Source organism: Lissotriton vulgaris, chromosome 7, assembly GCF_964263255.1.
Source record: "Lissotriton vulgaris chromosome 7, aLisVul1.2, whole genome shotgun sequence".
Lineage (NCBI taxonomy): Eukaryota > Metazoa > Chordata > Amphibia > Caudata > Salamandridae > Lissotriton > Lissotriton vulgaris.
Window position 1 is genome coordinate 856155366 of NC_141695.1, and position 14587 is coordinate 856169952.

The 14587-nt window shown below is 43.7% G+C and overlaps 1 protein-coding gene across 6 annotated transcripts in view; it reads right to left on the reverse strand.

Moving 5' to 3' along the window:
* The window catches only part of SGCD (sarcoglycan delta), a 1117370-nt gene that overhangs the window by 381719 nt on the left and 721064 nt on the right, over nucleotides 1–14587 (reverse strand). The window lies entirely within an intron of this gene.

Genomic DNA, 14587 nt, shown 5'->3' on the forward strand with positions numbered 1-14587 from the left:
GGAAGTAGGTGCGTTGGCAGTAGTGACTTCATTGGAGGTAATTATGCCCATAATTGCATGATGGTCTGACCATGTAAGTGGAAGGCTATCCGTTATGTGAAAACACTCAAGGTTGGAGAAGATGCCATCCAAAGTGTGCCCACCATCGTGCGTGGGGGAATTAACCAGTTGAGGGAACCCTAGGGTGCTCATACCGGATAGAAGGGAAGTAGTGTCCCTATCTTCAAATTTCTCTAAATGGAAGTTAAAATCCCCTAATACCATTAGGGATTTTTCAATAGCTATGGGCTCAAGCATGGTACTGAAATCTGCGAGGAATTCGGACCGTGCTCCTGGTGGCCTGTATAGGAGTACTCCTTTAAGATTATCGGAAGGGGAGAATCTGATGGCAAATTACATGGCTTCACAAGTGGACAAGGGGATCTGGGAGGTTCTGACAAAGTAAGTGTCACGGGCAATAATAGCTAGCCCGCCTTCTTTTTTGCGTTCCCTGTCTTGTCTATAAACCTTGAAGCCGTTAGGGACCGTGACCACTAAGTCTGGGTTGGATGCACTGTCCATCCACGTCTCAGTCAAGAGCAATATATCTATGTTCCTGTTCCTTACCAGGTCTGCAATGTCTTGCCTGTGTTTTCCGAGAGAGCGGACATTGATGAGTGCAATCAAAGTGCTCTTTGGGCTTTTCTTAATCGTAGGAGTGAGAGTTTTGTTCATCAAAGGGATGATGGTCTTACAGTGGGGACAGGAGTAATGTAATGTAAAGTAAAAGGATGTAATGGGGCAAGGGCCGGGTCAAACGGACAGCAATTTGTAGCAAGTGGTGGGTGCAGTTTCTCCTACGCCTTCAGCTCACAGCTTGGAGGTTAAACACAAAGCACTACAATACCTGGGTTGTTCCCAAGCTGTTGCATTAGATATCCAGCAGTCCAGAAAGCCATCTACGCTAGCTTCTTTTGTTAAACACTGGCAACATTTGAGGCAAAATGCCTTAAGATAGTTGATTTAAATACAACTAGATCTTGTGAACCCTTTCTTATTCTGGATTTCTTATGCAAAGGGGATTTGAAGGGTTTGGCTCAAAACACCTTGGGTCCTCAATGGGCTGATTTCTGAGAATCTTGGTGTTCACTTTCTTCTGTAAATCTTCTAGCCTCTCAACTCCTTTAGTCTATATAGCAGGCGCCCCATTGCACAATCCCCTCTTCCTACTTTGTCCCTTTAAACTGTTTTACCAGGGCTGCATAGTGTACCCTTTAGACCTATTGAAGCCCCTTTTCTGTCCTGGATATCTGCAATGGTCTCTTTTCTGGTTGCAATGACCTCATTGGAATTGGGAGAATTATCCTCTATAATTGTCATTTCTCCTTACTGGAGGTTCTTTCCAGACCTCCTTATCTGAAGGCCAGGACTGGGTTGTATTCTCAAGATCTTGTTTCAATAATCATTATCTCAGGAAGTTGTACTTCCAGTTTTCCATAAGAGGTTTTGAATAACTCAGTTCATTCTTTTGATGTCCGAAGGGCCCTGCTCATTTATTTGCATTTGAGGATTTTTGCGCTTCAGAGTCCCTGTAGGTGATGTTTGGACAAACTGACAAGGGTAACAAACCAACTACTGCCATTCTGAGCTGCTGGGTCCAAGCAGTCATATTTCAAGCATAGTAGTCTCTGGGCAAGGTTCTTCCTATGCACATTCAACTAGGAGTCCAGATACGAGCTACTGGTGCAGGGTCTTCCAGATGATGTAGATGTGAAAAATTTTAAATGGGAAACTAGACTAGGGATGGAGGGACTTCTCATACAGGAGTCTTTGGATCTAGGGAGCAGGGTTCTTTTAGCCCCTTCGATGCTCGTGACGGAATGGTTCCGTCACGAGTGTCGGTTGGGCTGTGCTGGTGACGGAACCGTTCCGTCACAACCACACCCGTTTTAGAATTTTCAGCACAGCGCGAAAATGAAAATTCGCGCCGTGCTGAAGCGGTTAATAGGTAGCCTGAAAAGCCAACATTTTATGACAATCTTTACCTTACATCACCCGTCTGTTAAGGTAGCAAAGAAGGGAGGTAGATGTGGGGGGAAATGTAGTAGGTGCAGTTTCGCACTGGCAGATTGTCTTCATATTTTGTTTCATGTCCTAAATTGGTTATGTTTTTGCAGGCGATTGGGAGGCTTTTAGGATTTATAATAGCGGCACAGGTTTGAATTTCCCCAGCATTGATGATTCTGGGTGTGATCAATAGCACTGAAGACAATGATTTCATCAGACGTGGGGCGTAGTTATTTTTCTGTCTATGGCACTCACCCATCTATGCATTACTTCACAGTGGCTTTGTTATGATCCCCCAACGTTTGCAACATGGAGAGCAAGATTATAATCTTTTCATAATATGTAAGTTCCCTTGATCAAACTTGAAGGGCGCAAGAAAAAATGCTGGGGGTTTAGGATTTGGGCCCCGGTTCCTACCAGGATGGAGGCGGCAGTAGAATAGAGTTGAGGGAAATAACCCAGTTATGGATTTTCGGAGCTGCTGGAATATTGTGCTTTTGCAAGATATGGTTTTGGTAAAGCTAGCATTCATATTTTATCTGTTTCTTGTATTATATGGAATTGACCTCTGTTCATTTTAATTGATGGGAAACTCAATGTGATAAACGGAATGATGGTACTAAGATATGGGTGGTGGGGTTTGATTGGGCTTGTAGGATGTAGCCTGTGTGCGTATTTATGATGTATAAATCAGTGTTGGTATTCGAAGGACGTTAAGATGAGAATTAGTGGCATTTTGGTATTATTGATTTCAGTATAATATTCTCCCTCCCTCGATTGGAGTAATTATAAACTCTAATTATTTGCTGCTATGATGTCTGTTTATAATGGTCTTTTCAATGAGATTGCTGTCAAGGCTTTTTAACTGATGAGTTATGTATGCGCCTTAGTTTTGTCTGTTGTGTATATTTATTTGTTTGATATTATGGAATTTCTGAAGTAAAATTAAATGTATATAAACAAGCATTTGCAATGCAATAGGTCTCGCAGTTGCGATACTTTGAGCTATTGGTATTGTAAATGACAATGCCTTTTATTTATGTGTTTTAAAAACCTGCAAGCGGTGCGTAAATACGCAGTTTGTACTTCTAGTCCTTGCTCACCAGAAGCAAGGCTGGCAGTAACTGCACCTCTTACTGTCAGCCTTGCTTCTGGTGAGCAAGGACTAGAAGTACAAACTGCGTGTTTACGCACCGCTTGCAGGTTTTTAAAACCAGAGAAAATCCAACTAGGAGTCTCTTTTTGTATAATGCAAAGACTATCTGCCAACGAAAGATGAAAACATTACCCACAATTAATCCCACATAACACCAATATAAGCTACCACATTCAATAATACATATAACACCATTCAATCTTGGTGCCAAATACTGTATGTCAATGGGGCTAACCAGTGCAATGACAGAAGCAGCATTCTATCAGATGAGCGGAAGATATGTTAAGCACAGATTTTTAGCTTATTTAATTAAACCACACCCTTCATTATATCGACCACGTCCCTTGTAGAGACCCCCCTCCCGCCCCTCAAGTTTTTTCATCAAGACCATCAACAAGTGCAATTGGGTGCGGTGACACCAGGGCTCTTCCCATGGGCCTGAAATCCACTTCCTGTGGCTGCAACAAATGAGTAAAAAAGACAACATTCCTCTATCCATACTGAGGAAAAAAGTTACTAAAAAACAATTGGAGGAAACGTCTTGAAATATTTTGAAATAACTTCTGACACTGCATAGAATAGAGCGATCCAGGTAAATCACCCAAACTGAATACTTAGTTTAGTACAGAGGATTGAATACATAAAGGCAACATTAGGCACAAATGCTTCGACTGACCGCTACACTTCAAAATGAGCGATTAAACGATGAACTATCTGGAGTCAGGAGACATCATCCCTCCAGCCCCTCACTGACGGTCTGATCTGGTGATGTCTCCATCCCGACCCTGTCAGTCCATGTGACTAGCTATCTCTATTTCTCCTCATCCTGCTCCCTCAGGGTCATTCACCACCTACCCACTTCTTTCCAATAGCTTCCCCTGTAAGTGTCTGTGTGACCTGTACATCTCTTAGTCACTTGCTGTTTCCTGATGTCTCCTCCTGCACTCCTGCTGCCTAAGTCTTTGTCACTGGCTGTCGTTGACAGCATTTGTGTCCCCTTCTTTACCATCTTGTCCTTTAACTTCCCATGATCCATTAATTCTGATTTCTGGTGATCTCCTGCCGATCTTTCTGCCTTGCGCTCCAAATCCATACCACTTGCAGTCTCTTCCTGCCTTCTGTATCTGCCTGCCATTTCACACTATAACCCCTGTCAATAGGTGTCCCTTCCTTACCTCCCCTCTCGCTAGCTGTCTCTGTTTACTTCATGCACCACAACCCCTACTACTACTGGGTGCGTTAGCTACACTGTACCTGTCTTTCCGACACGCTGAATCCTTTCCATTGCTGTTTACTAACATCATTTGTTTGCCTTCCCATTTACACAATCCTTTCCTCCGACTGGTGGTCTGTTTACATCCTGACCAAGGCCACTAGGATTATTCGGGAGGAGAGAACCGGAAGGGTGGAGCATGATTGACTAAATTATGTATCAATAAGAGGCAAATTATATTGGTGCTTGTGCTCTGATGCAAGCGCTGGTCCGCAGACAAGCTCTACAAAGTATGTTGAAATAATACGAAAGCCCGTCAAGCTATGTTTGAATGTACTCCACACCAACAGCAACGGACCAGCTTTACTGCGTGTGCTCTGATGCAAGCGCTGGTCCGCAGACAAACTGTACAAAGTATGTTGAAATAATATGTCACAAATATGCATACCTTACGGCTCGTTTTAGCGTAAAGTCCTACAGAACTACCCAGGCAGCAGTCGCTTTTAATTTCTCATTAAAGGCCCGTCCTTGCATTGTTTTAGCCTTGGAACAATATCGTAGAGAATTACACAAAATCTCATTGAAACAAGTTCCCGCCGGGCCGCCGCGCTGCCTGCGACGACCCGGAAGCGGTTGGGCAGCCGGCCAATCGCAGCGCGGCCCCAACCGGAAGTCCCGCCCCCATCGCGGCGCGAGAGAGAAGCCAATGTCCGAGGAGCCCCGAGGGCTCCTGATCGAGTCCCGGTCCCGAGATGGGGGACCGGGTGAAGAGCGGCCGGGTGCATGAAGAAGGCGGGGCTCTCATGTGGTGAGAGTGCCCCGCAAAGCGCAACCGCCGCCCGAGAGGCACGCCGAGCACCGCCAGAACAGGTGAGTGTGTTGCGGAGGAGGAGGGGTGAGTGGGGGTGGGGTGTGCGCGTGTGTCTGTTGTAGTGTGTCTTTGTGTGCGTGTGTCTGTCTGCGCGTGTGTCTGTTAAAGGGGGGGTGCGTGTGTGTGTATGCAGTGTGTGTATGTGCGCATGCGTGCGGGAGCCTTTGTGTGAATGGGAATATCAGGCAGGGCGACGCGACGTGCGCGCTCACGAGCTGCAATCTCCAGGAGGACAGGCTCGTCACAGTCTGCTGTCCACATTCCCCGGAAAGCGACAACATTAGTTGTCTCCCTAGACAGCAAAGCTTCGCTTTGCTTTTCGTCTAGCGAGACCTAAAAATAAAAAACATGGAGTACAGTACCTTCTTGGGTTGAAGCAAATAAAATTTGTCATGCAGCTACTTGAGCACATTCTAACACTTTTGTTTTATTATAAATTTTATTATTTTAGTAATGTACATCAATACCATACTAAATAACAGATTATTGCACCAACACATTGACGCATTAAAATGTCCAATAAAAGAAGAAATAATCACTTATGTACACAATCCAAGTGTTCTAACAAGTGTAGAATTTCCAAACCATATTCATTATACTGGATCCCCCAAGTACATCTTAAATACAAAAAATGAACGGGAAATAAAAATAAAAATAAAACCTCCCATTTTAATGCATACATATTTCAACACAGAACAATAAAATAGCCTATTTAATTCAAAGATTCCCATAATTTCTTAAACTTTCTGTACGACACGGATCTTAGTGCGTTTTTTACCCCCAAATCTTTATTCTTATTTAGTTTACAATGTAAGTGTTGAAAGGTCAGGATTTCGTCTGTCTGCCACATTTGAAGTATTAGAGATCGTGCTAGTAACACCACTATGCATATTCATTTTTTTTGCAATACATCAGCTGTTAGATCAATATCCAAAAGCAGCAGTCTGGATATCTAACTTCTGCTGTACTTTCAGTTTATTAGCACAATACTGATTGATTTCTCCCCAGAATCTACTTTACCATGGGCAACTCCATACAATATGTGTCCAGTCCCCACCGCCTTCCAAATTGCAACGGAAACAGTTAGCAGGTATCTGGGGATTTATATTATGAAGAAAGTCTGGGGTTCTATATAAGAGGCATTTAGTGTAACATTGCATCCGTTGTAAATTGGCCGCTTTCAATAGGGAGAAGTTGAATGTATTAATCGGATCCCAAGCTAAAACCGATCTCTGGAGACTTTCTTTTGATTGCCATTTTTTTAACACTTTCGTATAAGGCTTATCTGCTTCATAACTGCGCAGGAGAGAAGCCCAGCTGCTGACTGTTTGGGAGATTTGTGGATTTAACATCTGCTTTGTTAACTCCCTTGTTTCCATTATACGAATGGGATTCAACTCCCGCAGAAAATATTTGATCCTGATAAAAGACCATTGCATACTTTATTTTTCAGTGTTTGATACTGGCCTCTATTTATTCCAATTTTTCCAATTACGTCCCAAAAATCCCCTATTTTGTCTTAGCCCTGACTCAATCACTTAAGCATTTCAATCTTATCGAGCAAAGGATCTGCCCCTATATAAATATCTGATAATAATGTTGATCCATTAATATTAGGGCTCGCATAATGGCGATACATTTGTTGTTTACGCTTAATATTAGTAGTGTTTTATATCTAACTATTTTTTTCCTTAGGGTAATCTTCTCTTCTCCAAGTCCTACTTTTCTGACTTCCCGTACATTCTCATCACACCCTCCCTCCCAATGACCCCTAGAATTCCCGCTAGAATGCTTTGATATAAGTGAATCTGCTTGTGAGGATGAGGGATTATAGGGGGTGGGATGGTGTAATTAGGCCAGAAAGAGAAGAAAATTCCTTTTAAAATCGGGGAAAGTTTATTTCCACTATGTAATTATAGTAGGTAATTGTCTCATGGAGGTACTCCTCCTTACAATTGCCAATAGTGGGATCAGGAGTAATACCTTGATACTTCCTTGTGACTCTGCATTTATCAAACATTTAACAGGTTTATCAACAATATTTCTGTACAAATTAATAACATTTGTATGGAAAATAATATTAAGCATCATTATAGCAATTTCTACCTCTTATAGAAATAAAGAAAACGTTGATTTTTATGTCACGTTTGTTTCCAAGAATGTTTCACATCCCTACTATGTGAATGTCTGCTGGCACCTTTCCAAGATGGATCCCTAGTGCCCTCGAGTAGAACAAGGAGTGCCTGGAGCAGGCGGGAAGGGTGCCACTCTCTCTGTGCTGGAGCTTTGGGAGAGGCCATGGAGGAATGCAGAGGGGATGATGTCGAAGGATACCTGGCCACTGTGTCACCGTGCATGTCACTTGGGAGTAGTCAGGGGTCGCAGCTGTGACTTCTAGCTTGCTCCCTGCTACTCCTGGCATTTCCTTTTCGACTCCTGCCCTCAGGGGAGGCAGAGCGTTTCTCTGAGGCCAGGGGTTGCAAAGGAAGTGCCCGGAACAGGTAGGAGCAAGCTAGAGGTCAAAGCTGCGACCCCTGACTACTCCCAAACTACGTCCATGTGTCATTGCATTAGCTGTGTATGTGCAAAGGTGAAGCCCACCATCCATCTTGGTAAGTGTTGTGGGGCTGTGAGTTGGAGGCAGACAGAGCAGGGGCAAATATGTGAATGTACATGAATATTGTGGCTGTAGGCAGGTGGAAAGAACAGAGCTCAGGATAAGGCAGAGGGAGAGACTGGAAGGTTATATGAGAGATATACAGGCATCTGATTGAGAAAGGAGTAGTAGCCAATCTAAGACTAGTGACAAATGTTAAAAAGAAAGTGGTGGAGATTCAACAACAAAGAGTAAGAAATAGGAGATCTTAGATAACCCCGATAAGACGTTGGAAAGATAAATGGGGGGATGGTGGCTGGCTAGCTTTGGGGCAGTACCACCGGTGCAACCATGCCAGGAGCTGACCGGGGGCGGGGAGGGGACACATTTACAAATATATAACATGGATTTAAACCACATGGTGCAAAGTTTCTTGCCTTCAGCAATCTTCAGGCAACAATAAAAAATGTCAAGATAACCCTGGTGATTAATGGACATGATCGTGAAAGATCAGAATGTTGTGTAGTGGAAGTTTTGACTCCTCATAAATTAGGGCAGAGGGTTAATATGCTTGCTACAAAGCACGTATACCGCGCATAAAACAAAAGGGCATATTATGTAGATAGTTCTGTGGGTTACTGCTTTTGTTAAAGAGAGGCTTTGTTACTTTCAGTTCAGAAGTTAAATAAAACGAATTTCGTTGCGCGCACTGCATCGCATTCGGGGATGCAGTGCACACGACGAAGTTCATTTTATTTATTTATATGTTTACTTACCTATAAAGCTTCGTAATCCATAGATTACTACCCCCCCCCCCACCCTGCCCATCCCCCTCCCCACGTCATTGCCCGGCAGGTACACCCACTACCGGCCGCAGCTGAGCTAGACCCTTTCCCGCACGTCGCGGTCCCTTCGTTTGCCACCCCGCAACCCTGGCGGTCCCTGTGTTTGCCACCCGCGACCAGGGCCGGCTCTAGGCTCATGGTGGCCCTGGGCAAGGAGCGTAGGTAGGGGGCCCGGAAGAGGTGGTCCGGGCGGGGCGGAGCGCGCAGGCCAGTAAAGAGGGGAGGGGGTCAGGGTGTTTAGTAGTGGAACAGAGCCGGAGGCCGCCAAATCCCTGCCAGGGGCCACCACGCAAATATGTATCCATCCTCAGAGGATTAATATATTAAGGATATACATTGGCGTGGTGGCCCCTGGGGTTTGGTGGCCCTGTGCAGGTGCACAGCTTGCACATGCCTAGAGCCGGCCCTGCCGCGACCGTGGTGGTCCCTATGTTTGTCGCCCCGCAATGGCCACAGGCAAGGTGTGGGGGGTCCAGGGAGGGCAGTGTGGTGCTGGCGATCCCTGTGTTTGCTGCTCCGCGATGGCCGCAAGTAAGGGGGGAAGGCTGCCGCCGCCAAAACACATGCTCCCCCACTTGCTACGTCACGGCACTCCGGGCACCACCTGTCCTAAAGGCGACTCTGCGACAGAGTCTAAAGGGCAGGTCAATGTTTTAGGGGATGGGTTAGTTTGTGTTGTTGGAACATTGCTGAGGATTTAGTGTGTGCAGCTAAAGTGCAGGATTGCTAACAAGAGTGAACTCTGCTTGTCTCCAATATAGTTGCCTTTTCCATAAAACAGGAAGCATTATGAGTGGTACGTCTCCCGAAAATTTCGTCTTCGAAGGGATACCCTGAATATGAATTTCATACAGGCTACTGCTCGTGCATACTTTACATAAAACCTGTAAAACTGCAAAAGGGAAGTATGTTACGGGTCGACAAATCCCACATCTTCCACCCTTACAGTGCCTCTCCTTAAGAAACTGCACAAATTGTGAACATTCTAATTACAACGATCCAAACAGACCACGTCATCCTGCTTGTGAGTAACTTAACCCCCTGGAGGACAAATGGGGCACAGCACACCTGGCACAGGATGAGCGCCACCTGCTGGCTTGAGCGGCAGATAGACTGATGACTGACAGCTTCGTGCCCTGGAGGGCCGGCTGAGTCACCGCAAGACTGCACCGTTCCAGCCTCAGGTGTCCTGCACGCCTTCATAATGAATACATGGTACGTTCATTAAAACAATGTTTCTCTCGCTAATTAGTCTGACAAATAAAAAAATGACGCTAGTTTGCTGCATAAGCAGCTTCAGCTGCGCTCATCAGCACGTGTGCCCTCTTCCCCGTCCACGAGCAGTGCTTAGCGGGTCGTAATGTTCAGTAACCTTGGCAGTCCGCGGCAGTCCCACCTGGCAGCTCACCCCTGCCCCGAACGGAGCGTGAGGGATGCTGACAGATGGCTCTGTGGTTCTGCGCCATCCATCACGGGTACCAGTCTGCCAAGATGCCATTCTAAACAAAAATAAAACACTCATTAAGGCCCCTTCCTAATGATTGGGCGGATAGCTTTCCAACTATTTAATGGGTAATGGGGATGAGTAGTTTAATGGTAATCAGCTGGTGATCTACCTGGTGGGTCACCGATGACCACAGGATCGCATGTTGGATTAAATCTGCACTTGTTGTATAATAGACACAGGGTGTCCGCAAGGTCACCAGGTTGGCGAAGTCCTTTGCCTCTAGCCCTCTTGAGGAGGATGCCAGCCAAGCAAAGACTTTCCCTACGTGTCAGGGATTTCTTTGACAAATACTAATTCGATGGTGAGTTGGCTGCTCTTTAGGCAAAGAAGAGTGTCAAGTGAGGCGCCATGTTTTTTTGCCTGGTCTGCACAGTTTTCTTTCTTTTTCAGGGACATACCCACAGAGAAGTACCTCTCCCGCCCTCTCAAACAAGCAGCTTGTTTCTGAAAATAAAAGCCAACGACCCTGACAAACAGGGAGTTTCCTCCCTGTGCTTAGGTCCATTCTATGGCTGGGTCTGCTACAAGGCACACCTGGATGCTGACAATATGCGTCGAGAGCACGGCCATCAATGGGGTGGACCTCTTAGAGCCAAAAAAGAGACAGTGCTCTGCTCGAGGGGCTACTGCCTTTGATAGATAAGCAGTAGAACCAGAGATGACTCCAACAGCAGCAGGGATGTGGAATTCCTAAACCTCAATATCCAGGACATATTGTTTAGGGGTCAAGGACAACAAGTTTTCATGTTTGTTTTGTCCTCGGGACAAGTTGGCCCAAACCCCTGCAGCACAACCCCTTTGGCTTCCAGATTACAGTACCACATTAAGGCTCAGGGAACGGCATCACATTATCTGCAGTTAAGGTAATATTTGCATCCATACGTTAATGCTGTTCGAACTTGTATTTATGGTTCATTAATACAAAGCCTTTATTATTAGGGTGAATGTTCTAAGGAAATTGTGTATGCTCAGACTGTACTATTGGAAGCGGTTCCAGTATAAAAATGTGACCATGCAATTAACAATATATGTATGATGCTTCCAGGATGCTCTCTTACTAAATGCAAATGTATGCAAAAGCTTAAAAGCAAGATTGATGATTCTTTGCTTTCAAAATAAAATGTTTATCAAAAAAATGCAACTAAGAAAAAAACGTTTTGCTAAACTATTGTGAAATTTTAGGTATATTTCTTTGAAGCTTCATTTAGTAAAATTGTTGATAAATGCCAGTATCTCCTAAAAATATTCCTAATGGAAAATCAGTGGCACAAATGTCAACAAAATTATAGGAAAAGTGAAAATAAACAAGCATTGACAAAGCCAATAGGTAGGTCGGCCTTTTTTATTTTGTCATTGCGCATGTTGTTTTGACATAGTTTTTGTAAAACTTTATTGCTGAGGAAGCTGCCAGGTCCTCATCATTATAACAAACATTGGCAAAAGCACAAAAAAAAACGTTTGGTCTCAAAAACCACAAATTGCTAGAGTAATTCCTGGCGCAGAACAAAACTATTTTGCATGCCAATCTGATCCTTGTGAAACTGCACAATACTGTCATTCACAGTGAAGCCAGCTGGGAAGGAGGGAGAGGTAGAGGGAGAGGGGGAGGGAGGGAGGGAGAGAGGGAGGGAGAGAGAGAGAGAGAGAGAGAGAGATAGGGAGAGAGAGAGAGAGAGAGAAATGTAATAAAAACAAAAGGCCTTAGCAAACACCGTACCTAAATAGGCACCTAATTCTTATAAAAAAATCACAAAACTGCACTCGGAATATATCCTTGCAATAATTATGGCTTCCATTAATTCACAAGAATTTAGAGAAGTAGATCAGGAAATCGTACTCCTAGAAAATGTTTGTGAACTGCATTTTAACAGTAGCAAATATGCATGTGTAGATTTGCTCATGTGGAAATCTTTTCAGCAGTAACAAGTTAACTTTCCTACCAACCGCTTTTTTTTGCCTAATCTTTAAGAAGTTTTACTTCTGCTCTTGTAAGGAGTACATTTCCAACATTTCTCTGTATGGGAAAATATTAGAGATGAGCTGATGAAAACCCATAAAACTTGCAAATTAGTAGGTTTCCAATAACTTAAAAGGGCATTCCGGCCATGGGGAACTATTGTTTACCACTACCTCCACCCCCAGTATGCAGATCTGTAGAAAGGTGGCAAAATAAGAGAATTGCTATTATTCAGATCCTACTATGGTATGAGCTCTGTCATATTCAGAGAGGCTATTATCAGGGCTCTTATATAATGAGATGGCTGCCATAATTTGTCGCTGCACTACATGGCACCAAAGGAACAAGTGGATTTTATTACAGGACAAGTAGATTTATAAAGCAACCTGCCCCATGGACAAGTAGATATTTTATTAAATTCCACACCCCTGCAGCAGCCAATCGGAGTTTCGCCCTCCACGTAATAAGGTGGACAAAGCACAAGATTTGTAGGGTGGAAAGACCATGGGTTTGCAGTGTTTTTGTTCACCCCATCGCACTCCAGACAAGCCCAAAAACAAGCAAATAGGGGGATGGAAACTACACTTGGTAGAAGTGCTGGCACTTGCCTACATATTCTGATTGGGAGTCTATCAATCCATCCATCCATGGATGAATTCATCAATGAATCAATCTATTCACCCAGCAACTTATCTCTGAGGCACCCTATGCACCCTATTAATCTATCCACATTTTAAGCAATGTATACATCAATGAGTGTACAAATGTATCCATCCATCAACCTAACTATTTGTCAGCATATATATATCTCCCAAACTAGCCATCGTTCAAGGTATCAATATAGCAACTCAAAAAATTGCCTGTCCATAAATCTATCAAAATATTAATCTATCCGGCTATCTATCTGTCAACCCACACATTTATCAATATTAGCCCAGGGCCGAGACCTCCGCTCCACTCACAGAGTGTGCGGAGATTTGCCTTCTCCGCATTCCGTGGAGAACATGGAGAAGGAAAATCTCTGCACACTCTCCAGCGTAGCGGAGTTGGCCAGCCCCCACCTCCACCCCTCTATAACAACTAAGAATTCTAGTACTTAAAAGTAAAGTAAAACCCACTTACCTATACTGTGGCGTCACTGGGCTGCCCTCCTCCTCTGCATCACTGTTTTTTCTAATCCTTGCGAAAACTGCTTTTAATTCACTTTTAATTACTAAAATTCATTGTTAATATAGGGGGGGTGGAGGTGGGTGGCATAGGGAGGCTTCGCAGAGGGTCACGCATAGGGCCACGGAGTTTGTTTGTACTTCCATGGCCCTCCATAGCCCCCCAACGCCCAGGCTTAATCAATGAATCATTCTACCCACTGATGCATCTCTCCATCTGTCAACGTATCCATCTATCAACCCATCCCTCTATTATTCTATTCATAAATCTACCCACCTAGCAGCCTATCCATTTATCAACTATCACCCTTTCGGTATGGCAATTTATCCATTTATCATTCTATCCGTATATTAATACAGACATTTATAAATCCACCTAACTGTGACTATATTAATCTATCAATTAATAACATTTTTTCTTAAGCATGTCTATGTACGCAAATATACAGAGAAGTCATTCTTTTTAAATGTATATGTGGGGATAAACGTCGGAATGAAAATCAAGTAAAAGTCAAAAAGAGTCTTTGCGATCCTGTCGCAAACTGATCTTAATTGGGACTTTCACATCCTTTCAGAATAACAAATAGAGTATTCAAATTCATATCCGTAAAATGGAACTTTAACAAAGTTACTCTCTATTCCTTTTTAATGCATATGTTCCCCCAGGCCAACAAAATTACCATGTATTATATCATATATTCAAAAATATTGAAATCAATTTGTAGAGCGTGTAAAAGTTTGGCAATCTACTGGTGGTGGATTTGAATGCCAAACTCTCAATGCTGCACAGTGTGAAAATAGGAATAAAGAACTGGAAGATGCATGGAACATCAATGCCTCTACTTTTCTGCCAAGTCACATGGTGGATACGAGAGGAAATGCTCCTCAATCTGTTGTACGACTTATACTTTCTCAAGTAAAACTAGACATTAGTTGGACAACATTAACGTTGGACCAGTGCAAGACTGATTCTGAACACCCCTCAAGATATGTTGGCCTATAGTCCCGCTAGCTCACAGTGCACCATTTGTACCCTTAACCCCTTAACGTTAAAGGGTAACAAATGGATATGCAAATTCAGCAAATGACAACACATATTCCACCAGGAAATCGTAGGAACAGATCTAGAACCCTTTCTCTCAGCCACTTATGCAAACCCAAAGAGATACACAAGAAATACACAGTAAAGTGTTTCAATATTTATTAAAGCAGTGTGATTCTTGAGTAGAA